We start from the raw sequence: 24,166 nt of genomic DNA on the forward strand, positions 1-24,166 counted from the left end.
GTCGAGGTTAACTAACACCGCAATGGCAATGCTGCAGGTCGCCTGCTCTTCCCGCACTTTGTGTAGAGCCCTCAAATATTTCAGAGTAAACCCATAATGGATTTAAGAAATAAGAGCGAAGTCAAACTGATTGCCTTGAAAATTGGCTATTTTAACGCTAATGGGTACAAATCCTAGAGAATGGAACAAAATCAGGGAGATCCTTTTCAAGACCTATTACAGCACAATTTTACCAGAATATTACCAATCAGCGATGAAGATTTTAAATTTCTTCAGGCTAAGCCCCAGCCTTCACATTCACCTGCAGCTGACATTAAATTGGTCAGAGACTTGTTTGGCCAAATTAATGTCGGCGAGATGTTTGTGATCGCCGCAAAACTGCTCGCGACTAATGGCGAAGGCAACATCATGGATAGGTTATCTATCCTCGCCGAACACGTAGACTTTTGCTACGCTATCTCTTCTTTCCACGCTCCGTAATGGCTAATCCCACCGCTAGGATCAAACCCCGGTCAATCACCTTAGCCTTTTTCAACGCTAACGGTCTTAGACAGCAGAAGGACGAGGTTACTCAGTTCCTTACCGACCACCAGGTCGACATCTTTCTGGTTCAAGAGACCCTCCTAACACCCTCTATTTGCAATCCTAGGATAGCGAACTACAATATCATTAGACACGATAGGCCCACACGTGGCGGCAGCACGCTTATTTACTATAAGCGTTCTCTGCACTGTGCTTTAGTCGATCCCCCCCTTCTCTCTCTAACCTAGAAGTCTCACTCTGTCGGCTAGCCATGACTGGACACGAGCCCATCCTCATCGGCTCGGTTTACCTCTCCCCGAACAAGACTCCCTTAAGGAGCGACTTTGAGGCCCTGTTTGCTATGAATAGTGCAGTCATTCTTGGCGGCGACTTTAATAGCAAACACACTCATTGGGGTTGCGTAACATCCACTGCCAACGGCATGATGCTAAGCGAACTCTCTGAGGAACTCATTTTTGACATCTTAGTCCCTATGACGCCCACTCACTATCCTTACAATGTCGAACATCGGCCCGACATTCTTGACATGGCAATTCTAAAGAATATAGGCCTCCGCCTACACTATAGAAACCGCTCACTTCTGACCATCGCCCGGTCGTACTCCAACTGGGACAAACTCAAGGTAAAACTTGGGAACTGTCAGAGCCCACAACTGTCCTCAATCCCCGACGATATAGTTTCGCCTCACGAAACTATTCACGCGATCGATGCGCTCACTAGTCACATCTCGGAAACTCGACGTATGAAATATTCTTTGATGTTAAGCTTACAAACAATTTGTCCACTATAAGCGCCCTCTACATTTACACAGGGACCCCACCTCATGGATATGGGAGTCAAGCTCCAAAAGTAGCTGAAACAGTTGGTAGGTCGTTAGAGTATAATAGGAAACCTAATAAAGATTCGAGAACAATATCAATAGGCGGGGTGAACGTAGAAAGGCTGCAGTGGGAAAAGAAGGATGGAGTTTTTCCTCACGGCATGGTTCATGGAAATTACATTACCTCTGTTTTAAAAGCAATGTGTGCAGATTTCTTAGTGGAAAATAAAACCCAGATTGACACTGTCGTAGATAGAGTGATGGACATGATTTTGAACCAAAGTTCTGATGTGCTCACACAAGGAAGGTAAACATTTTGTCCCTTCCGTGAGCAAAGTGTCACCGCCGCCCAAGCATACGAGACAGCGTTTGAATTTTTAAATAGAAATACAGGGAGAGACTGTTTCAGCTTAGTAGATTGGATGCAAGCGGTAACAGAATGTTTTGAGATGGAAATATTAGTGGTACCATCAATAATAGAGTTAGTTAGTTAGTTAGTTTTGCAGGGCAATCGAATACCGCACTTAGCCTCATGATAGGGCCATTGTGCGCGATCAATAATAGAGGTTGAGGTTTCACAGAACATTTCGGATCCAGAGTCCAGAGACTACACAGAAAGTTGAAACCGTTAAGAAAGTAAAGAAGATGATGAACACAAATGTAGAAGGAAAAGAAAATGTCCGCAAAGAAATGCAAATGTTGGTATGCAGCTTCGCTTCTTATATCAAGCACAAGGAACGAGGAAAGAAAGATCGAAGAGCCATTGCCTCAGCCACCATGTTACTTCGTCCATTCCTACACGTAATTGAATCCTTCCACCTAGAGTTATCAAAGGGCCTTTCCGGTTTAACAATATCTATCCGTGGAGAAGAAAAGAAAGCAAAAATAACCTCTAATATGGAAGTAACAGCCCTTGATACTGAACTCGCTACCCATGTCTCTCAAGAAACGGAGGACGCAACGAAGTGGAATGAATGCCTCTCACCAGCAGTCTTCTTCTGAACTCACCATTACTTGTTCAATTCGTCGTTGAAAGTTTCCAACCTAGTGCCCATGCCGTCAAGAATGGGTAAGCTGTTCCTAACAATATGTAAGTATGGGCACTTATTTCAAGCATGGAAATGAATACAAATCGGTCCTGGTCCTATTGTAAAGAATGAACATTTTTATACTAGGATAGAGTGGAAAGATGAACATATTAGATCGATGAATGAGAGAACAAGAGCGTGGTATTTGGAGCTACGACACAAGATAACTGAAGACCGAAAATATCGAATGTCTAGCCCAGGAATGTTAATGGGTATGCTTAATGCTGCCAGTACTATTGTAGGACTTTTGCCTATGAATTTTCTAATGAAGCGAAACGTTATGAAAGTGGTTTGCATGCGATCTAGTGACGACTCCACTACCAAGTACCTCTCTAACAGTGCTGACACTAACAAAGAGTGCGTTGTTAGAAACAAGCAAAATCTATCCCTAATTGGCATCAACATGAGCCCAGACAAAACCTTATTTTTGCCTGAGGGCATTGCAGAATATACATCATGGTATATTGATGGTAAGTTTGTCTCTCAGTACGGAACTGAAGTGCCTAATATAAGACCTCAAGGCAAAAATCCCTATGACGATTTGTACTCAATTAGCAAGGGAACCTCTACCTTACTCCAAACCCTAGTTATCAACCACTTAGGGGCAACTGCAAGAATAAGAATCGGAATATCTGCTTGCAAAAGTGTATGGCGCCTCAAAGAAACTGGGTCCAATATGAGAGATGGTGTCTCGTTAGATGTCCAACTTATAGAAGATGGGGGCAACAACCTTTGGAACTGCGTGAATTGCCACTTAAATGAAATATCGATGAAACGAAGATTAGCTTCTACAGAAGAAGTACCTATACCGAATCACCAATCCAGAGAATCCATTTAGTGAATCCATACAGGAAGAAATGACACTCAAAAGAACATGGGTGTTTAACTCTAGATACAGTTGAGACTCCAAACTGCATCTTTAGATACTGCAAACGGTCTAATCGGAGCTTTAGGGGACAAAGCAAAAAAGCCCAGGCAGAGAAAGAAAAAGCTTGTTCTGAAGTTATAAGCATTTTGAATATGTTAGACCCTACGATTCTTCTTGAGTTTCCCTCCTCATCGGTTTCAATGCGGACTCACATTTTATCTATCTTGAACATTATGAAAGAACACATTACGCTCTGTGTTGTTGATGGGTGCGACGAGCGAGTGAGTGAGATGGCGATATGTGAGGAGCGTTTCTCTCGCTCACTCAACTCTCTAGTTTGGTTTCAGTTTTATAATAATAAAAAAAAATTATGTATGCATTTATGTATGTATGTAGGTACGACATAATAAAACTTACTTAGACCCACCCGCAATACAAAATGTAACAAGATCTACGAAAAATCGCAACGCAAGAAATAGTACGAAAGTTACACGCACGGCGTCAACGTCATGTATTCGCACAAGAAAACGGACGGACAAACAAAGATAACGGTGATCAGAGGACGTGCTAGGAACATAACCCTAACACACGACCGTAAGATGGTACAAACAAAACCGAAACCGGAACCAGAACCGGAACCGGCAGACGAAGACGAAGACACGGCGGACTGGACTAACATAAAATCAGACTGGAACGAGATCCTCCAAATCGACATAGAAAATTACATAGATCTGAATCAGAATCTGGACCCGGGACCTGATCGCAGACCGGTTCTTCGCCGACGTGTCTTGAGACTCAGCATGCGCTGGGTCGCACCAGATTGTCTAACTTCCCAGGTTAAGGGATGATGCGAGCTGTGGATGTGGGGAGTTCGAGGAGGACCGCCACCACATAACCCGTAGCGGTAGCACTGTCCCCTGTATAGGGGGACATTCGTGAGGAGCTACTGCAGGAAGTCGTGCTGGAAACGCACGGCCCTGCTTGGTACCCCGATCTCGTTGCAACAGAGTCGAACTTCAACCGGCTCAAGGCGTTTGCGTACAAGTGGCATGAGCAAGAGAGACGAACAGCCGCAAACAGGTCGGCGCCATAGGGTGCCACCCGTTTCGTGTTAGTAGCAGCCTCAGAACGGGGAGAGCCCTTCATAGGGACAAGGATAAGAACAAAGAACTTGTAGAAAGTCAAGCATTGCGCGTGGCGGAGTGCAACATGCCACGGCAGACGCAGTTCCGCGCACATCTCTCGCGATTTGGGCCAGTTATAACCGGAAGGTTGGAATGGCCGTGGGCGGTGGTGGGTTGGGTGGCGCCTCGTTACTCTCCGCCACCTGCGCCCGAGCCACCCAGTCGCGCCGCAGTACGTCTCCGCAGAAGCGTCGAGGCCCGTCTCCGCGCCCTCCAGCTCGGTGCGAAGCAGCACCACCGCGACGCGCGCCCGTCTCCGCCGTAGGCGTTGAGAGTCCCGCCGTCGCGAATACGAGTATCGAGAGCGATATCGCCATCCCTCTCCCGCGAATTGGACGCTATCTACCCGCGACAGTGACGCTTTTTTGTGTTGTGCCGTGCAAAAATAGGGCAAGTGAGGGTAGGCTGACATTGAAGAGTACCCACCGAATATTTGCAAAAATATCACGGAGGTACTCGTTCACCGCGACTAACCTCACTAAAACTTTTTATTCTCCGACCCGCGAAGAATCGCGATATTCCGACATCCTGCAAGTCCTGCAAAATGTCGGACGGCGAGGAAGTGCCGCCCCCACAGCGCCAGCCGGCGTACAGGCCTCTTGCGAGGCCCGCTCAGCCCGCCGCCGCCGCCACGAGCGGCCAGCCGAGGCAGCGCCCGGCCGCGCTCAGCCGCGAGCCGACCGCAGCGACCCAGCAAGGGCCCCCCGCCCCCCTCCCCGGCCGCGACAGCCACCGCCGCCCCAGACACCACCCGGACTCCTCAGAGGGGTCGCTCCCGAGGAGAAGGGACCAAGAGTCGGGCCCTCGCCGAAGCAGAGGGCATCGACACCCGAACCACAAATCTCACCGATAGAGAGGTATGTCCCGGGATACCGCGGGGAAAACACCCTGCGGACCCCTACCGCATCCCCGGTCGGGTCCGCCTCAGCGCCCGCTTCGCCATCCGCCCACGGCTCCTCGGCCCGTTTCTCCTCGGAGGGCCGATCAGGCACGACAGCCGAAGGCAGCCAGCCGAGTGGGACGCTGGCCCCCCAGGTGGTCTCCGACGAGGACTACCTGGACTACGTAGCAGCTACGTCGTAGCTCCTCGGCCGGCCTCATCTAACTCCACGGCCCCAACGTCCTACGCGGCGTTGAACAGCCCCGCGCGGACGTACGCCGCGACACTGAGTGCTCCCTCCCCCCACCCGCCACAACCGGAACAGGGGCAAGAGGTCGAGCTGATGGACGTAGCGCCACCTACGACCGACCCCGCCACGACCGCACGCAAGCAACGGGCTTACCCACCAATAGTGGTGGAGAAACTGCCAAACTGGACTCAGCACTTTCGGGAGCTGAGCCAGAAGTTGGGGCATCCTCCAAACGCACGGCCCTACAAAGCTGGTGTGCGCTTCATCGCACGCACACCAGAAGAGTACAGGGTGGTACAGCGCCACCTAGTCGAGGCAGCAGGGCAAGACCAGAACCTGCACTGGTTCTGCTACTCGCTGCCGACGAAGCTCCCCACGAAGGTGGCCATCCGAGGCCTCCCTGCAGACACCGACCCTGCCGAACTCAAGGCGGCCCTCGACAAGCTGGGCTTCAACGTCCAGCACGTAAAGCACATCCCCCCGAGGAGAGGCAGAGCAGGCTGCCTATACCACGTTCAACTGGACCACCTGGACCAGCAGGAGCTCTCCCGCCTCTACGCGGTGACTGAGCTCCTGTACATGCCAGGCATTGTGGTCGAGGCCTGGCGAGGACGCAGCGGACCCGCCCAATGCCATCGCTGCCAGATGTTCGGCCATGCCTCCGCTGGCTGCCACCGCCCGCCGAGATGCGTGCGCTGTGGGGAGGGGCACATTGTCGCGGACTGCCCCCACCCGCACGACCACACCCCCAAGTGCGCGAACTGTAAAGCCGCGCACACGGCGAAAGACCGCCGCTGCCCCGCCTTCATGCGTGAGGCACGCGCAAAGGGGGCCAAAACGCACCCCCCCATACCAGACCAGGGGGGTCGCCCAGCTAAGGTAGGCCACCGCCCGCCCCCTCCAGGGACAGCGAGGCAACCACGCCCTACCCCGGCGCTACACCAACCACGCCCTGCCCCGGTGTCGTCTAACACGCACCAAACGGCAGAAGGCCCAATCCAGGGCGCAACGCTGATGGCCCCAGCAAACCCCCCAACAGACCGTACAGCCCGCCCTCAACATGCACCTGCGTCCTCGCGACGCCGAAATGACTTCAAGAGTGGAGACGGTGTTGACTCTCAGTGCAGCAGAGAAGAGGGAGCTGTTCGCAGTTCTAGGGAAAACAGACGATGAGACACGAGAGGTGTTTGGCCTGTCCCTCACAGACACTGAATGGGCGTCAACGCTTCACATCAGCCAGGTGGTGGCATATCAGGGATTTGACCCGTTGAGGGTGATTGCCGAGTTTATGAAGAAAGGAAAAGCATCGCCTGGGGAAGAGATGAGGGGACGTGAGCGTGCAGGTGTGTGTGGGTACCAATCCAAAGGTGGACCTGCAGTTCCTGCTCACCCTTTTCATAACCAGAGGGAACAAACAATGCGGCTAAGATACTCCTCAAGTGTGACTCATCAGTGAAGAATGTCATACAGCGGAAGTGCAACCAGTATGGCATCAGCACTACAGCCAAAGCTGGGGCTGGTCCACTAGGACCATCAGTAATCACTCTGGCCAGGCTGTCACAGGCGTTTGCCCCAGCCACTGCCTCAATAATATTGGGCCATTCCATAGCCGGCAACCTTAGGACAAAATTGTTTTCTGGGGTTGTGCTTCCGATAATAATCATGACCCACACGATCTTCCCGGCCCTTTTGAGGGAGACAGACAGTGAGCTCATTGAACTGGCTAAATACCTCAATATGGAGATGTCTATAATGCTGAGCACCCCGAAGGATAAGAGGAAGATGGCTGGGATGACCATGTCAGACCTGCTAGAACAATCAGAGTCTTTTGTCATGGCTGCAGTTAAAGGGTCCGTGTCCACCCCTGCCATAAAGAAGAAGGCGCTGATCAAAGCTGGTGTTCTGATGGCCAATGACACCTTCTCGCCGACTGTTCAGGCCATGATCGGCTTGTGCGGGAGGTTACACTCCCTGGGGTCTGAGACATATGCATCTGCCACGAAGAAGATGGCAGAGTTCACGGCCCCAAACTAAACCGGGATCATGGGGAAGCACCGAGCCTGATCCCGAATCCAACGGTGCGTAACGAGGCTCATGTGAGATGAGGACTGTCACAGTCGGGGACGTGAGCGTACAGGTGTGTGTGGGTGCCAATCCAAAGGTGGACCTGCAGTTCCTGCTCACCCTTTTCATAACCAGAGGGAACAATGTGGCTAAGATACTCCTCAAGTGTGACTCATCAGTGAAGGATGTCATACAGCGGAAGTGCAACCAGTATGGCATCAGCACTACAGCCAAAGCTGGGGCTGGTCCACTAGGACCATCAGTAATCACTCTGGCCAGGCTGTCACAGGCGTTTGCCCCTGCCACTGCCTTAATAATATTGGGCCATTCCATAGCCGGCAACCTTAGGACCAAACTGTTTTCTGGGGTTGTGACCATTATTTAAAAAATAAATTTATATTGACAACAGATAAATACTATCTGAATAAATATTGTAAAAGACTTATAGCGAATTCGCTATCATATTAAATAAAATATTCAGCCATTAATTTGGTTAACCAAACTGCTTTTATTGAGCAGAACATGGATGTTCGACCCTTGGAATCTCTTCCAAATCATAATTTAAATTACATCATAAGACTATAGAGGATAACTCTAGCATACAAAATTCGGGTACAAAAACATTTCAATGTTTTAATTTAGTGCATCAAAATATACAAGGCTTCTCCAGCAAAGACTTGGAAAATTGAGTTATTTATCCAAGAATTGAATATTCATGTCTTATGTTTAACGGAACATTGGCGCAGGCAATATGAACTAAAGATGAGCAGTTTGACTTTAGAGCCAAACACTCTTGCGTCCAACAGGTGCATCGCATAGTCGAGCACACGTTAGCTGGCTTTTACAACCACAACAACTAAAATCTTTTACGCCCAACTGCGGTCCCCTTCGACCCGTTCCTTTTTCTCACGGTGTCGGCACGTGCCCGGCCGCAGAAACCAGAAGACGTTCAACGGCCAGAAGTTTGAGGACACGGCGGTGAATAGTGATCACGGCAAAATAGTGAAACAGACAGAAATTGTGTGTTGTGCAGTGGTACGGGCGGGACATAGTGTCGCGGGGTGCAATAAGTAGAAAGACTCGAATACGTCGCAACGGTGTGACATAGCGAAGGAAAAAGATGTTTTCAGTGTCTACGCTTCCGCGCGCGTGCACAATTGTAAAAGGAACAAGTGCAATATAGACGGATATGATAGTGTTCACCATCGTTCGCTCCATTAGGCCAAAAGGAAGTAGCACAGTGAAGTCGTCGGTTCAACATGGACGGTGAAGGGCACGCAAGCTGTCAAGGACAGAATTTAAAAGTAAATTAGAAAAAAAGAATAAAGATGTTTATTTTCAAACAATACGGTCTTTCATTTTGCTCTCTTCGTACAATCTTCGTATCGAATTATGTAGAGAATCACAGGCCTTCCTCAAGATAGTGCCTGTTCAGATTCGTGGCCCGCGCAAGAAGATCAACACTCACACTCTGCTCGACGACGGGTCGACAATCACGCTCATCGACGAAGAAGGAGAAAAAGAAAGAAGGCAGACCGCGGGAGCCTCTCCAGTAGAAGCCATCGGGAGTGCGTGGGTGGACACCTCTGCCTCCCGAAGGCTCAACATCGCGATCAACCGGTCCGGGCAGTGCAAGCAACACCGCATACGAGCGCGCACAATCAAGAACCTGAAGCTGTCACCGCAGAGTGTCAAGAGTGAAGACCTAGTGAGATGCGAACATCTGAGTGACATAAGTGAAAGTGTAGTGCTACATAGTGCGCGGCTACAGATACTGATCGGCCAGGACAATTGGCACCTGCTCGTCGCACAGGAGCAAAGAATAGGTAAGCGACACCAACCTATCGCTTCACTAACGCCGCTCGGCTGGGTGCTACACGGCGCGTGCAGTCGCACCGTCGGACATAGAGTGCACTTCACGCAAGAAATAGAGAGCGATGATCGCCTTAACTCGGAGCTCAAGAACTTCTTTTCGTTGGAGGCTTTGACTATTGCCCCTAAGTTGCCTCGCAACGACCCGAAGCCCGAGCACTGAAGATATTGGATGAAAAAACCACACGGTTAGTGGATGGGCGTTTCCACACCGGGATGTTGTGGAAGGCTGAAGATGTCAAGATGCCTGAAAACCGAGACTACGCCCTCAGGAGGCTGGAAGCCACTGAAAGAATAATAGAAAAGGAGCCGGAGGTCAAGGGCAAAGTCATTAAACAAATGAAGGCCCTGGTGGAGAAAGGCTATGCAGAGCTCGCGCCCGCCGATCATCATCCTGGCTTCTTCGGCTTGTTAGGCCGGTGCGGGTCTCGAGCTTTACGCTCATTACCCGGGCTTCTTCTCGGGCAGACTCTTCCGTCCGGTGGCTGTGTTCGCCTCATTGCGAGGCGTTAGTCTCCACCCTAGCGCCCTGGGCCCGCCCTCGGCGCGGTACAACCCACCGGGTGAGTCGACGTTCGTCGAGGCCCAGTGAGCTACCAGCGAGCAGGCGGGCGAGCGAGGCGCCAGGGGAGATTCCTACTCCAGGTTGAACCTCTGGCGGAGCAGCGCAAGGTTACGCTGCGCCGTCTCCCGCAGGTCTTCCTCTCCGTACGCCAGGTCGGACAGGACCTGGACGATCGTGTCCGTCGCTTGGCGCACGAAGGAGGTGGGGTCGGCCAGGTGCTCGGGTGGCGGTAGCGGGGGCCACTCGTCCGCTTCCGCCGGAGGGGCGGCGCGGGGGGCCCCACGTTCGGGCGGCGGCAGCGGCGGCCACTCTTCCGCTTCCGCCTGCGGGGCGGGGCGGGGGGCCGGCCGGGGCGCCGGGGGGAGGGCGCGAGCGAGCAAGCGCGGGTCCTGCCGCTGCGCCGTGCGCTCGCGCTCCGGTGGTGGCCCTGCTGCGGGCGTCGGGACGCCTCGGGCGGCGCCGCCTGCGGGGGCCGGGGCGAGTCCCCACTCGCGCTCGACGGCCCCCGCGCGCGCGCCGCCGGGCGTCGCCCCCGGGTGCGGGGTGGGCGCGCGCGAGCGGGGCGCGGCGGCGGCGGGGGGCGGGGCTGCGTCGCCCGGCCCGTCCGCGCTCGTGCCGCGCCTGGCTCGGCGCCTGCGCCTGCGACGGCCGGCAGGGCGCTCGGGTGGTGGGGCCGTGCGGCCTTCCTGGCCGCAGGCGGGAGGGGCCGGCGTCTGGGCGACGCCTGGCGCCTCGGGGCCCGGGGGGCGGCGGGCCTCGGGCGGCGGGCGGGTGCCCGCCTGCTCGGGGCCGGGTCGGTCCGGGTAGGGAGGAGGCACTCGCTCTCCTCGGGCGCGGGCCTCCCGTCGGAAGACGGGGCAGCGCCGGTCGTTGGCGGGGTGCGCGCTGCCGCAGTTGGCGCAGCGCGGTGGTCGGTCGCGGGGGTGGGGGCACTCCGCAATGATGTGCCCTTCCCCGCATCGCACGCATCGAGGCGGGCGGTGGCATCCGGCAGACGAGTGGCCGAACGCCTGGCAGCGGTGGCATTGCGCCGGCCCGCTGCGGCCGCGCCAGGCCTCGATGACGACTCCTGGCATGTGCAGGAGCTCGGTCACCGCGTACAAGCGGGAGAGCTCCTGCCGGTTGAGGCGCGCCAGCTGCGCGTGGTACAGGCAGCCGGAGCGGCCTCGCTTCGGTGGGATCGGGCGGACGTGTTGGGCCTCGAAGCCCAGCTCTTCTAGAGCGTGCTTGATTTCGGCGGGGTCTGTGGCCGCCGGGAGCCCTCTGATGGCCACTTTGGTGGGCAGTTCGGAGGACAGCGAGTAGCTGAACCAATGTAGGCCTGGGTCGCTCTCAGCTGCCTCCGTCAGGTGGCGCTGCACCACCCGATATTCCTCGGGCGTGCGCGCGATAAAACGCACGCCGGACTTGTAGGGGCGCGCGTTCGGTGCATGGCCCAGCTTGTCATACAAGCTCCGGAAGTGGTGAGGCCAGTTCCTCAGGCTCTCGACCACTATGGGCGGGTAGGAGCGCTGGTGCTGCTCGGTGGTTCGGTGGGGCGCAGGGGCCGCTTCAGTCTGCTCGACCTCCGGGTCCCGTTGCGGCGGGGGTGAGGAGGGAGCGGTGCTGGTGGCGGCGTATGACCGCTGCGGGCTCTGCAACGCCTCGTACGACGTCGGCGTTGTGGAGTTTGTTCGGTGGGTAGGCGGGTAGTAAACGTCGCTCCTACCCTCGATCGGTCTCGGAGAGCTGCCCCTGGATGGGGTGCGCGAGACGGAGTGCGGGGTGGAGCGCGAGGTGTCGGCTCTCACCGGGGAGGCCGTTGGTGAGCGAGGGGGCTGCACGTACCTCTCCACTGGAGATATCCGGGGGGCTGGCGTGGAGGCCCGTTGCGGCGGTGACGGTCCGGCTCTGAGCCGCTTTTCCTCGGACGTCACGTCGTCCTCCGAGGAGTTCCGGTAGCCTCTGGGTCGGCGGTGGCCGGCTCGGCCTCCCGGGAGCGGGCCTGGGCAATCTCCCTGGATTCCCGCGGCAGGCCCCGGGCGGGGCTCGGCGGCATTCGCCTGCCTGGGCTGGCCGCGAGCGGTGGCGGCGGAGGTGTGGGCGCTGGAGTGCGCTTGGGTGGGCCTTCCGATAGGCCGGTATGCTGCGTGGCTCGGAGGGATCGACTCGTACGAGTATTCGTCGTCGTCCGACATTGTTGGTGTGTTGGGGGTAGGTGGTGAAAAGTTCGATGGGCGGCACTGCTCGCGGCGAATATCCACTTTCGCGGGTATTCTGATACGCACTGGCACAATTCACACACAAAAGCGTCTTATCGCGGGTAGGTGGCAAACAATTGTGCGAGAGCGAGATAGCTCTTCGCGGCGCGGGACTCAACGCTTGCGCGGAGTCAGTCGCAGCGTCGCGGCGAATCGAGGCGCGTGAGGGTAGCAGTCGGGCAGGAGGTCTACGACGCTTTACGCGGAGCCACTCGTGCGCACGACTACCCGCTGCTAACGCGACAAAACTCAGGAAGCAGCCCGCCGATAGCAGCAGTAGCAAGAAGTGGTACCTGCCCTGCTTCCCGGTCTTCAATCCCCAGAAGCCGGGAAAATTTAGAATGGTGCACGACGCGGCGGCGAAGACAAGAGGAATGGCACTCAACGACGCGCTTCACATTCATGTAAGATTGTGTTAAGTCATTTTGTTTGTATTGTACTCTATTGTGTCTTTATTTCGTGTCTTTATTGTTTGTGTCTTTTTGTATTTGTTATTTTTGTATAGTTGATTTGTTATTTGTTTGCACTAAACTTATGTAAATTGTATTTGGTATGCAAATAAAATAACTTGTTGTTGGTGTTGGCTTCATTTAGAAAGGGACAAATAGGTAGGAAAATAGGAAGTTAGAATAGATAGGCAATAGGTACTCACCCTCCGACAGAGGACAGAGACAGACATATCGGAAATAGAGCCGTAATCGCTTTACGGTATTGCCTTTTCGAAAGAAAAAGCAAGCATATTGTTGTCTCGCTCCCACTAGCGGCTCTCGCTCACACCGTACTGCGTCTCGCTCGCACTCGCTCCGTCCTTGTCGCACGGAGGCACGCGGTACGGCGTTAGATTGAGGCGTAGACGTCACTAGTGGAGAGTGGCATGGTGGGCCCAAATATAGCGGTGGTCCGAGCCAAAAACACAGTCCACTTGAAGATAGCTACGAAGTAACAACTAAGAAACAAGAAGTCCCTAGAAGCCAACAGCAGCCAGTACAAGCCCACTCAAGAAATAAGGGGTTGTTATTTCCATACACCCCCTCCCCGCTACCCTGCTACGTGAACACCGGCGAGAGAGAGACAGCGATATCCCTGCATCGGGCGCTTCTTCTTCGAGCCTTCAACAACTCCCAGGCGCAACTCCAGTAACCCGTGGGGCGTACCCCACAGACAGCACGGATGATCTCTTTACACTCTCATCAAGAGAAGCAAAGGAGATTTGCTGCCTTGAGAATTCCCTTCTGAAGGAAGGAGAAGCCACTGGAAAAATCTAGCCGACTGAAGATGATCGACGTTTACCTGGATCAACGCCGGATCTTGAAGCTGAGGACGCGCACCAAGAAGATTGGTTCGGGAAAAGGACGGACCAACCCGATAATACTCGACGGGAAAAGTCAGATTGCCTGCTCGTCATAGGGTATTATCACAAGAAGTTCTACCATTGCAACTCTTCGACGGTGATCAACGAAGTGACGCAGAAATTATTTGGAGACTACTGGTGAGCTGTAAGATATTGGAATTTTTGGTAATGATGGATCACACATGGGTGTCAATGGTGCAGAGTCCACAAAGGGGAGCCTCAAGTACCACCTACCGGAGACTTGCCGGCCGAACGTTTGCAGCATCCCTCCGAAAAATGGCTGCACGCAAGAGGGAGGCTAAAGAATCTTCAGCGATAATGGAACCAACTTCGTGGGGGCCAACAGGGAATTAAAAGAGACTGCCTCACAAAGAAGGGAATCACATGGAGATTCATCCAACCTGGATATCCAAACATGGGAGCCTAAGGAGAGATCACCACCAGGAGAAGTCCAGCACACACTCCTCCTCGAAGTGGAGCATATTATAAACTCGCGTCCACCTACCCACATCACCGCAGATCCCAATATGAAGAAAGCCTGACGGCGAACCACTTTCTAATCGGAAGCGATAGCGCCGGAGCATTGCCACTACGTTGTTGAAACCTCTTCTTTACGTGGTTGAGGCGTTCCACTTGGGAGTTGGCAAAAAAGATTCCTGGCTCAACAATCTCCATCGGAGAAGAAAAGAAAGCAAAAATAACAAATAATATGGAGAGCACAAGAATGGACAGGAGTTGCAGCTTTCAGCAGCCAAGGGACTGAAGACGCAACTAAGTGGAATGAGTGTTTGGCCCTCAACAATTTGCCCTCATGCACCATTCTATGTTTCACTCTATGCACAGACTAAGTTTGAATTGTATGAGTACTCCGAAATTTTGTCAAAAGCTTGGAAATGCCATTTGTTTTTCAAGCATGGAAGCAAGTACAGTTAGGGTCAGGTGTGCTTATTTATAATAAGCAATGACATTTTTTTCTTAAGGATACGATACGGCAAGCTCTGCTTCAGGGAATCGTACCCGAGAGACCCGCCTGGTACTCTGATCTTGTCTCCTCGGAGGCTGCGTGAATTTGCGGCTGGCATAGGAGGAGGACCGCTAGCGCTGCACATGGTGTGTTGTACAGGCCCCAGAAGGGGGAGAACTACACAGAAGGGACAAGGACGTAGATTAAATAACTTGTAGGGAGTCAAGAAGTGTGGCGCGGTGGAGTGCAATCTGCCTTTGGCAGCTGCAATTCCGCGATTCGGCCAGTATAACCGCAAGGTTGGTGAACCGTCGTCGTCGTGACGGTTTAAGAAAAAGTCAGGCTTATGTCGTCGGACTGGTTTTATTGACGTAAAACCAATTATCTGGACGCCACGACAGTTGGTATGGGCATGGGTGGTGGTGGGTTACTTGTCCCTAGCTATCCTAATTGGAAGTTGTTACTAGCGCATGAAATTCGTCGAGGAGCTGAAGCGAGCCGGTCGCATCACGTACACCGTGGAAGCCTGAGGCACGCCGTCGTCCACCATGTGTATCGACTTAATGAAACAGACCGCCTGGAAGAGGCGATGAAGAAGCACGACAATTGGGAGTTGTTACTAGCGCATGAAATTCGTCGAGGAACTGCGAGCGAGCCGGTCGCATCACGTACACCGTGATACCGGGAAAGCCTGGGGCACGCCATCCACCATGTGTATCTACTTAATGAAACAGAAGACCGCCTGGAAGAGGCGATGAAGAAGCACTTCGCCATCGAGTCGTTGGGTTGGGAGTGCTGCTGAGGAAGACGCGCGCCGCCCCGGAGGAGCGCATTCTTCCAATATTAACCGGAAAAACAAAGAAGCCGCCGACAGCAGGCTACGAGACAGCCCTATTATGGAATGCCGACCGCCTTGAACTTCCCAACAACTACGATCACGCGTTAACGCGTCTGCACAGCACTGAGAAGAAGTTGACATATTTTCGAAAGTGACAGGTGGAGTTACAGTTTTTGTCAATGTTGCCAGTGGTATTAAACATTTCAAGCTTATATTGTTCATACTGGGTGATGATGTCGATTGAATATTTTTAACAGATACCTTAGATTGCAGAACATTGTTATTGGAAGAATTGATCAGTATTTGTGTTGATTTTTATTCATTTTAGTTTTCTTTGAAGCTACCCAAGATTTTCTTTATTGGATCTAGATCGAAGGTTTACTAACTAATCCCCGAACGGATAGTTACCAAGGTGACATACTCTGCTACTCGCCCGAACCGGCCAGAAAGGTCGAGGAACAATTTATCTTTCCAGAGTTCTCGTCAATCGCTGAGTTTAACTACAAAAAAGTAGACAAGCTCCTTTCACATCCAGGAACCGTCCGATCGCTGGGCGTCTCGAAAACTATCTAGAGAAATGTGTAAAACTGATATTAATACATTCGATTTCCAGTCGTATAAAAAGAATAAACTTAACATAAATATTTAATAGAAGTAAAAAATCTTCTTGTTACATAAGATTCCAATATTACTTTTGTTGAAGAAAAAATTTAATTAAAAGTACTATTTTAAATGTTTTGTCGGTTATTAGCACACAATCTGTATCTAACAGCTAACAGAATATAAAATCAAGCGTTTAAAATATTATTTTTTTCATAATTTTAACACTTAATAACAATACATTTAGCAACAGCAGCGCGCGGCGCCACGCAACCTGCCGCAGCGCGCCCACAACAACACGAGTGAGAGTGACAGAAGCGAAAAATTCCCCGTGTGCAGCCTTCCGAACCACAGTGCAACAAAGTGCAAGAAGTTGGTGCGTGCAAGTAATAGAGAGCAGTGGAGCATCGCTAAGTCAGATCGGCTATGCTTTCGCTGCCTGAACCCCAGGAGAGGGTCACAAGTGCGAGGACCGTCAGTGCGGCGAAGGTGGCTGCGAAAGGACCCACCACCCAATGCTGCACTTCAAACGAGCAGAGGTATTAGCCGACAAAAGCGAGACTGACAGCAGCGCATTCAACAAGGAAATCAATCGTAAGTTTTATGAAGATTTTACCTGTGACAGTGGTGGGCTGCAAAGCCAAAATCGATACCTTCGCTCTTCTACATGACGGTTACTCTAATAGATGAAGATCTGGCAAAGCGCGTAGGCGCTACAGGCCCCATAGATCCGCTAAACATCGAAGCGATAGCGGGGGCCCGCGTTACCCGCACCAACTCGCGCCACGTGCGACTTGCTGAGAGGCCAGGAGGAGGAGCACTCCCTGCGAGGCCGCACCATTAAGAACCTGAAGCTGGCGGCCCAGTACATCGATTAAGATTTATCGAGATATCGACACCTACGAGACATCGCGGAGCGAGTGAGTCTTGTCCTATTAAAATTGTGGCCCACAATTTTAATAGGACAAGACAACTGGAAGCTCCTGTTAGCCAATTAAGAGCGCACGGCTTCGAATTTTGGAGAACAGAACAGTCAAGCTGCCGACATCAGGCTTATGAGACAGCCCTACTCTGGAACACCGACCGCCTTAAAGTTCCTAACACAATTACGACCACGCTTTGACGCGTCTCTACAGCACCGAACGAAAGTTGGATCGTCGTCACGTCATCGACCACCGAACGAACCTGGTACTTGCCTCACTTCCCGGTGCTGCATTCAGTCAAGCCCAGGAAGGTGAGACCCGTGATCGACGCCGCCGCTCGCACAAAGGGAACTTCGTTCAACGACCACCAGCTGTCCGGACCGTCGCCGTCCCAGCTGACATTCAAGATATGTTCCTGTGTATTCCAGGGACGACTACAGAGGCGTAGCAGTGCTCGTACAGCGAGATGAGTTGACTTGACCTGCTCCCCTACGAGTCTACGAGTGGAGCACAGGGGGATAGCGGTCCACGCGGAAGACGTCAAAGAATCTCGAATCGACTAAATCGAATTGTTGTGTTTTGTAAATGTCAGGAAGTCATTGGAAATTGGTGCTGGTGTTGAGATGTTTTCGGAAGTGACAGACTGATCTAGCGATGGGCGTTATTCGTTATAACCGGTTATTAAACGAGTGATTAGCCTGACCAGTGATCACTCGTTATCCAGAAACGCCTAAACTAGTTATTTTCTTAACGTCATACAACGTTAGAATTTCTTCGTTATTCAAGACGTTTGTTTTCACAACGCTCTGAAGCTAAGCTGAATTCACTCTTAAGTAAGTCTTTCCCGTTTCGTTATGACACTTTAAATAGTTTTCAAGTAGTGTAAATTACTATATTCTTGTGAACACTTTCCTGAGAGGCACACAAGTGAGAATATTAAAGATTTCCTCATTCAATCGACAACAGATAGAAATATTATCACAGATAAAATAAAGGACATCATCCACGTTTCATATATTTTTGGTCCAAAATCAAAAGTGCCGGCCAACAAAAAAAAGTGCTGTATTCTGACAGAATACGTCTGCCTTAGCATTTGTTACTATGGCACCAAAGCCGTAGCTCCACTGTGCGTCGAGTATTTGAGATCTAAAAGTCATCGACTATTCATACATTTTTTGTTCAAAATCAAAAGTGTCGGCCAATAAAAAAAAAGGGCTGTATTCTGACAGAATACGTCCGCCTTAGCATTTGTTACTATGGCACCAAAGCTGCAGCACCACTGTGCGTCGAGTATTTGAGATCTAAAATTCATCGACGATTCATACATTTTTTGTTCAAAATCAAAAATGTCGGCCAATAAAAAAAAAGTACTGTATACTGACAGAATACGTCCGCCTTAGCATTTGTTACTATGACACCAAAGCTGTAGCACCACTGTGCGTCGTAGTATTTGAGATCAAAGTCAGTCGTTTCATATATTTTTAGAACTAATATTCTATCAGAATACAGCACTTTTATTTTTTGGCCGGCACTTTTGATTTTGGACCAAAATGGATGATGTCCTTTTGTTATCAGATAATGCCGCCAATGTCCAACGAGTGCTATTAGATGTGGGGTGGAGACATTTCGGCTGTTATGGGCATACGCTCAATTTAACAGTACAGCATGCCCTTAAGAGTCGTGCAGGACACAATTGAAAAAGTCAAATGCATTGTCCATTTTTTTAAGAAAATCCCTCAAGCTACGGAACGGCTATTAAAATATCAGAAGAATGAAAACGAGGCTGCCATACCACGGAAGTTAAAGCAGGACATGCCTACCAGGTGGAACTCCACGTTCCACATGACCGATTCGTGGAGGTAGAATCGGCAGTGAAGGCAACGGCAGCGGTAATAGGCAAAGATTTGCCCATACTTAGTGTAGAGGAGTGGACACTTCTGGAACAATTACTAATGGTACTGAAGCCTTTTGATGATGTCACTTCAGCCATGAGCGCTGAGAAATATGTAACCGTTGGCTCCATAATTGTCATAACAAGCTACGGAATGGCTATTAAAATATCAGAAGAATGAAAACGAGGCTGCCATACCACGGAAGTTAAGGCAGGACATGCCTACCAGGTGGAACTCCACGTTCCAACGTTTGTTTTCCCACGTTTTCAAGGTGCTTAGTAAAAATATGTGACAAATTGATAACGGAGCATTTGTCACCGTTAAGTGATGAAAACCTTGAGTCCAGCGGCCACAGCGCACACACACTAAAAATAAGAGATGGGTTGGTGACACGACTAGGGAGTGTTGAAAAAACACCACATTAGGAGTCTACATGTTCCTAGATGTCAGGCTTTGAAGACAAGCAGCAGGTCGAGCAAAAAAAAGGGTCCAGCAGGGCTAAGATGCGCGCCGTGATAAACTGCTATCGCGGCGTTATATCGATTTTGACGTCACTATATCGTTTTATCTACCGGCGCTAACATGGCACCCCGAAAATTATCATGTCATCTGTCAAAATGTGATAGTGATAGATTTGTTTTTTTTTTTGTGATAAACCTGGCAAGCCCTAACATGAAGCGCTAACTATATCATATTTTGACATCACGATAGGATAGGATGTGGTGTTTTTATCGTCCTCGATCCTTGCCCACGATAGCAAGACGATAGGAGATTAACTTTTTTGCAAGCTACTTTAACTCTATTTATTTATCATTTATAATGGTAAATGACATTTTACGACTAATTTGAGGCTAGTAAAATTCAAAGAAAGGAATCTAGCACCTTTGTGATACTTTTACTTCTAGGTGGAGATTGAGTTCTAGTTCAAGAGTTTATCAGTGTGAGGCGAATCTTGCGACAGTTTATAATCGCTAGCTGCAAAATCTTAGTGCTCCCACAGTCCCACCCACATATTAATTATTACATTACCTACCTTGTAAAATAACCATTACTTACCTACTTAGGTAGGCAGTCAACAGTACATCAGACAATACATATTAAGTTGCAAATGTCGTGAGATACCCCACAGTGTTTAGCTTGATTTAAGTACCTACTGTCATCTGTACATAATCTTGTAAAATTATTGAAAATGGGGCGGAATGTGGTGACCGAGCTTCTTGTGTCTACATCAAACAGTGGCAAGGTCATTGTCAGAAATTAGCATTGGGTGGGATGTGTAATCAAACTTGCTATAATAACAATGAGAATAAATGAATTTTACTAATTTTATAACTTGATGGTGATACCATACATACATTCCACATTACTATCAATCTAATTCCTCCATGTGGTCTTTTTTAAGGGCTTAAATGTGACAGGATGATAATCTTGTACAATTTATTCCATTATAATAAATTCATCATCATCTCAGCCATTGATAGGACGTCCACTGCTGAACTTAGGCCTCCCCCAATGCTTTCCATGTTGCCCGATGGGGCAGCAAGGTTCTAGGGTGGAGGCCGGGTACCGGAATACGCAGCGTGGGACGTCCACCCACAAGGTGGACCGACGACATCATAATGGTAGCAGAAAGGCGCTGGACGCAGGCAATAAATTCATTATTGCAGTGTAATTTCAAAATAATTCAACCATTATTTACAAAATCTTTATTTGGAAAACTTTTGTTTTACAATAGCTATTTATAATTTCAAATACAAACAGAATTCCATGAATTGGTTAGCCTAGCCAGTACCCTTGAAGTTTTTCTTGCTGATTGTTATTGTAAATTTTCATGATAGTGAGCAAGACTTGATTATGTCTGCTTTAGAATGAAATAATCACTCATAATCCCACACTTCTTCATCCACTGTCTGAAAAAAGAAAGAATATTATTTAAACACAATTATAAATATTACAATTACATAAACAGTAACATTTACTTAATCCTATTTGTATTTTAAGTTTACATACAAAATATTGATCACAGTATTTACACGGTGAAAGAACTATGTGAAATAAATATAGGAAAGAAGATGAAAGCTTATTTGTAGGAATAAAGATATTTTTCCTTTTCTCCGGTGCTGTTACTTATGAAAATCAAGATCTGCGGAGTATAGCTAATATTTTAGACTTTAGGTACTTACTTTGCTACTTATGAGTGTAACTTTATTTCTCAAATCTCAATAAACTTTCTGACTGCTTCATGTAGGTTGAATAATTACTGTAAACCTCGCATTATGGGGTAGGTAGTGGAGTTCGGTTATTCTGTTAATTTTGAAGACTTCATTCTTTAATACTATCGGTATGATTAGGAATTCTTCATTGTTTTTCTTTAACTTGGTTATCTCTTCGTTTGATATTTTCCGTACTTTAGAAATATTAAAAATAAGACTGGAAACATAAAAATACAATTTTAAAAACACAAACAAATACAATCAAGCAGTCATGTAATGTCAACAAAATTGACATAACTTTTTTTTAATGACGTTCTCACTGCTTTAAGATATGTGTTTTTAGCCGAATTAGTAGCAGAAATGAACGAGATTGAACGAATGAGCTAAAATATTTCAAGGTTGGCCAACATAATAACGCAATTTTTTCTTAATATGGCAACAATTCGGTTATCACGCGATAGCGGTCGATAGACTTTTCTATCGATGGTCCCATGTTAGGGAAAATGATAAAATTATCTACGTGATCGAAAATTGTCTTATCATATCATGTCATTGTCGATGCGCGCATCTTAGGCCTACAGGACATGTTTCAAAGCTTGATAGCGCAAAAACTATCAATTTTGAGTCTTATTTTGTAGGACAGAAGTTCCTGTGTGACTCTTACAGCTAACCAAACACCTATTATCACGCTTGCTTGAGAGTTGTGGAAATAACTTCGTTAAAAAAAAACTAGTTTTGAAAACGTTATTCGTGATTCAAAAACCGTCGCGTTTCGTTATTTCAGAAACCCATAACGACACATCTTTAGATTGATCAGGTGGATTTACAGTTTTTGTCTATGTTGTCAGTGGTGTTGAACATTTCAAGCTTATATTGTTCGTACTGAGTGATGATGTCGATTGAATATTTTTAACAGATACCTTTGGTTGCAGAACATTGTAATTGGTCCCAGTATTTGTATGTTGATTTTTCTTCATTTCAGTTTTGTTTGAAGCTACCCCTCTTATGAAGCTTTTATTTGTCCCCCCCTTGAATCGTGCAATACCCTCGAAGGTTCACAAACTAATCCCCTAACGGGTGGTTATCAAGGTGACCTACTCTGCCATGATAAATTGAACAGCCTATAGCCCTGCAGTATCCACCTTGGCAACGCCCGGAAAGATGTCCAAAAATGGCCCAACCTATGTGTGCACGACGGACGGCCCCGAATAGAAACTTAAATAGTTGTAAATAGTTTTCGTTTTGTTTCAATTTTGTATCGTTTTTTATTTCGTTGATATAGTTAAATAGTATAGTTAAATTTCGATAATTTCGTAATACAGTCCACTTTCTCTTAGTTGGTTCTCAGTTAGTTCTCAATTAGTAATGTGTCGAGTCCTTAATTACTGATTAATAGGCGTATGTGGGACGTTGGAGATGTATAAATCATAGTTTATTTTAGAAAACCAAAGAAATGTATAATTTGATAGCCCTTTGTTTTATGTATATCGATTAAACATGTAATTTCGCATAGTTATGTATGTCGAGTCGTATTTATAATATGTACATTAGAAAGATAATTATGTGTAGATCTTTATAGTTATTTACTTTTAATTGGTGATAATCGTAATTAGCCATAAAGGCGCTGAATGTAAAATAGTGTGGCCAAATGAGCCCTATTTCGTGTACAAATTCTTAATTTGTAATTAACCCTGTACCTGTGTACCTTTATTTACCTGTCTAAAGATATGGGATAGTTTACCTGAAAATAAATAACATAGATTCCAAAGAATAGTGGAAGAGCTAATTAGATTCTGATAAGAAATAGGTCAAGGTCGTAATGAAAAAATAGGACACCGAATAGATAAAAAACAGGCTCTCTATACGGTATTGCCGCCCAGGGGGGGTCTAAATTAGAAAGAGAGGGCAATAGATTTGCTGTCTCATTAGAGCGAGAGGCAACTAGGTTTTCTCACTCTAATGAGAACGAATAAATATCGGGATGCCATCCGGGCACCGACAGTTCCGCGTTTTCTCCTCAACAAGCTACAACACCAAGCTCTCTCCACTGCTCCGAGGAACCGGTTACAGTCTCAACCACAACCGAGTTATTATTTCTGCGCTCCCCGCCCCCTTCGTCTCGCTCTCCCGCTCGCGCTGCACCCCGCATCGCGCCGTGTCGGCGTACGGTATCAAGGGTCCGCACAGGGTTGCAACCCCATACCGCCCGGCACACTGACTGTGAGTACCTAACTATTTAATAAACCTACGCCGCAGGCAGTAGCATCGACGATGCAAAAACTACAATTTTAAATTTTTGTTTTTTGGATTTTAATTTCCTGGAGCCGGATTTGTGCGCGTTTCATACTGTTGCGAGCCGCTGCGTCCTTGCCCAGATTGTCTGCCTTCCTCAAGGCGGTTCTAGGCTTCCCGTTTCTGAGCGTGTGTTCGCATGAGTTGTTTTTACAATAACGCGGGCGGGGCACGCGGATTCGAACGCGTCGCGGTTTGTCAAATCCACTCTTTATAGTGGTCGCTAAGCGGATACCTCGCGGTGTTAACGAAGCTTAGTGGGCGTTGACCCGATATCGCAGACTTAATCCCTTCAGAACTAAGTTGAAATCGGACGGGGTCAGGACCACCGGCCTAGGGGGATCTCCTAGTCGAGCCTGACCGTCTCCCTCCCCTCTCCTTCTATCCCATTCCTCGGGTGTTGTTTGGGCGCTAAAGGCTCCGGCTGGAAGCTACCCTCTACATTCGAGGCTGTTAGGGCCCCTCTTGCACATTGAGATCGGCAAGAGGCTTACAAGCTTAGGGCTCACCTCAGGACTCACCCTTCCCGCTACCCCGCGGGAAGGTATTCAAAGCACTCACCCCCGGGTAATCCCACCCGGGGACCGAAAGTAGGCCAAGAGTAGGCACGACCGCCGCACAGTTTCTTCCTGGTTCTTCTGTGCAGAACGTGACACGAGCGAACCAGAGTAAGTTCGTTTATAAATTACACAGCTGTTGGTCGGGCGAGCGATGGCGCC

The 24,166-nt window shown here is 49.2% G+C and overlaps 1 long non-coding RNA gene across 1 annotated transcript; it reads right to left on the minus strand.

Moving 5' to 3' along the window:
* Positions 1 to 20,633: 20,633 nt before the first annotated feature.
* Positions 20,634 to 21,729, minus strand: LOC135086017 (uncharacterized). The gene is made up of 2 exons (XR_010260263.1): positions 21,126 to 21,729; positions 20,634 to 20,852 (listed from the first exon to the last, which is right to left on the minus strand). It is a non-coding gene; the product is annotated as an uncharacterized LOC135086017 (long non-coding RNA).
* Between the last annotated feature and the right edge of the window lie 2,437 nt (positions 21,730 to 24,166).

This window comes from Ostrinia nubilalis, chromosome 30, assembly GCF_963855985.1.
Source record: "Ostrinia nubilalis chromosome 30, ilOstNubi1.1, whole genome shotgun sequence".
Taxonomy (NCBI): domain Eukaryota; kingdom Metazoa; phylum Arthropoda; class Insecta; order Lepidoptera; family Crambidae; genus Ostrinia; species Ostrinia nubilalis.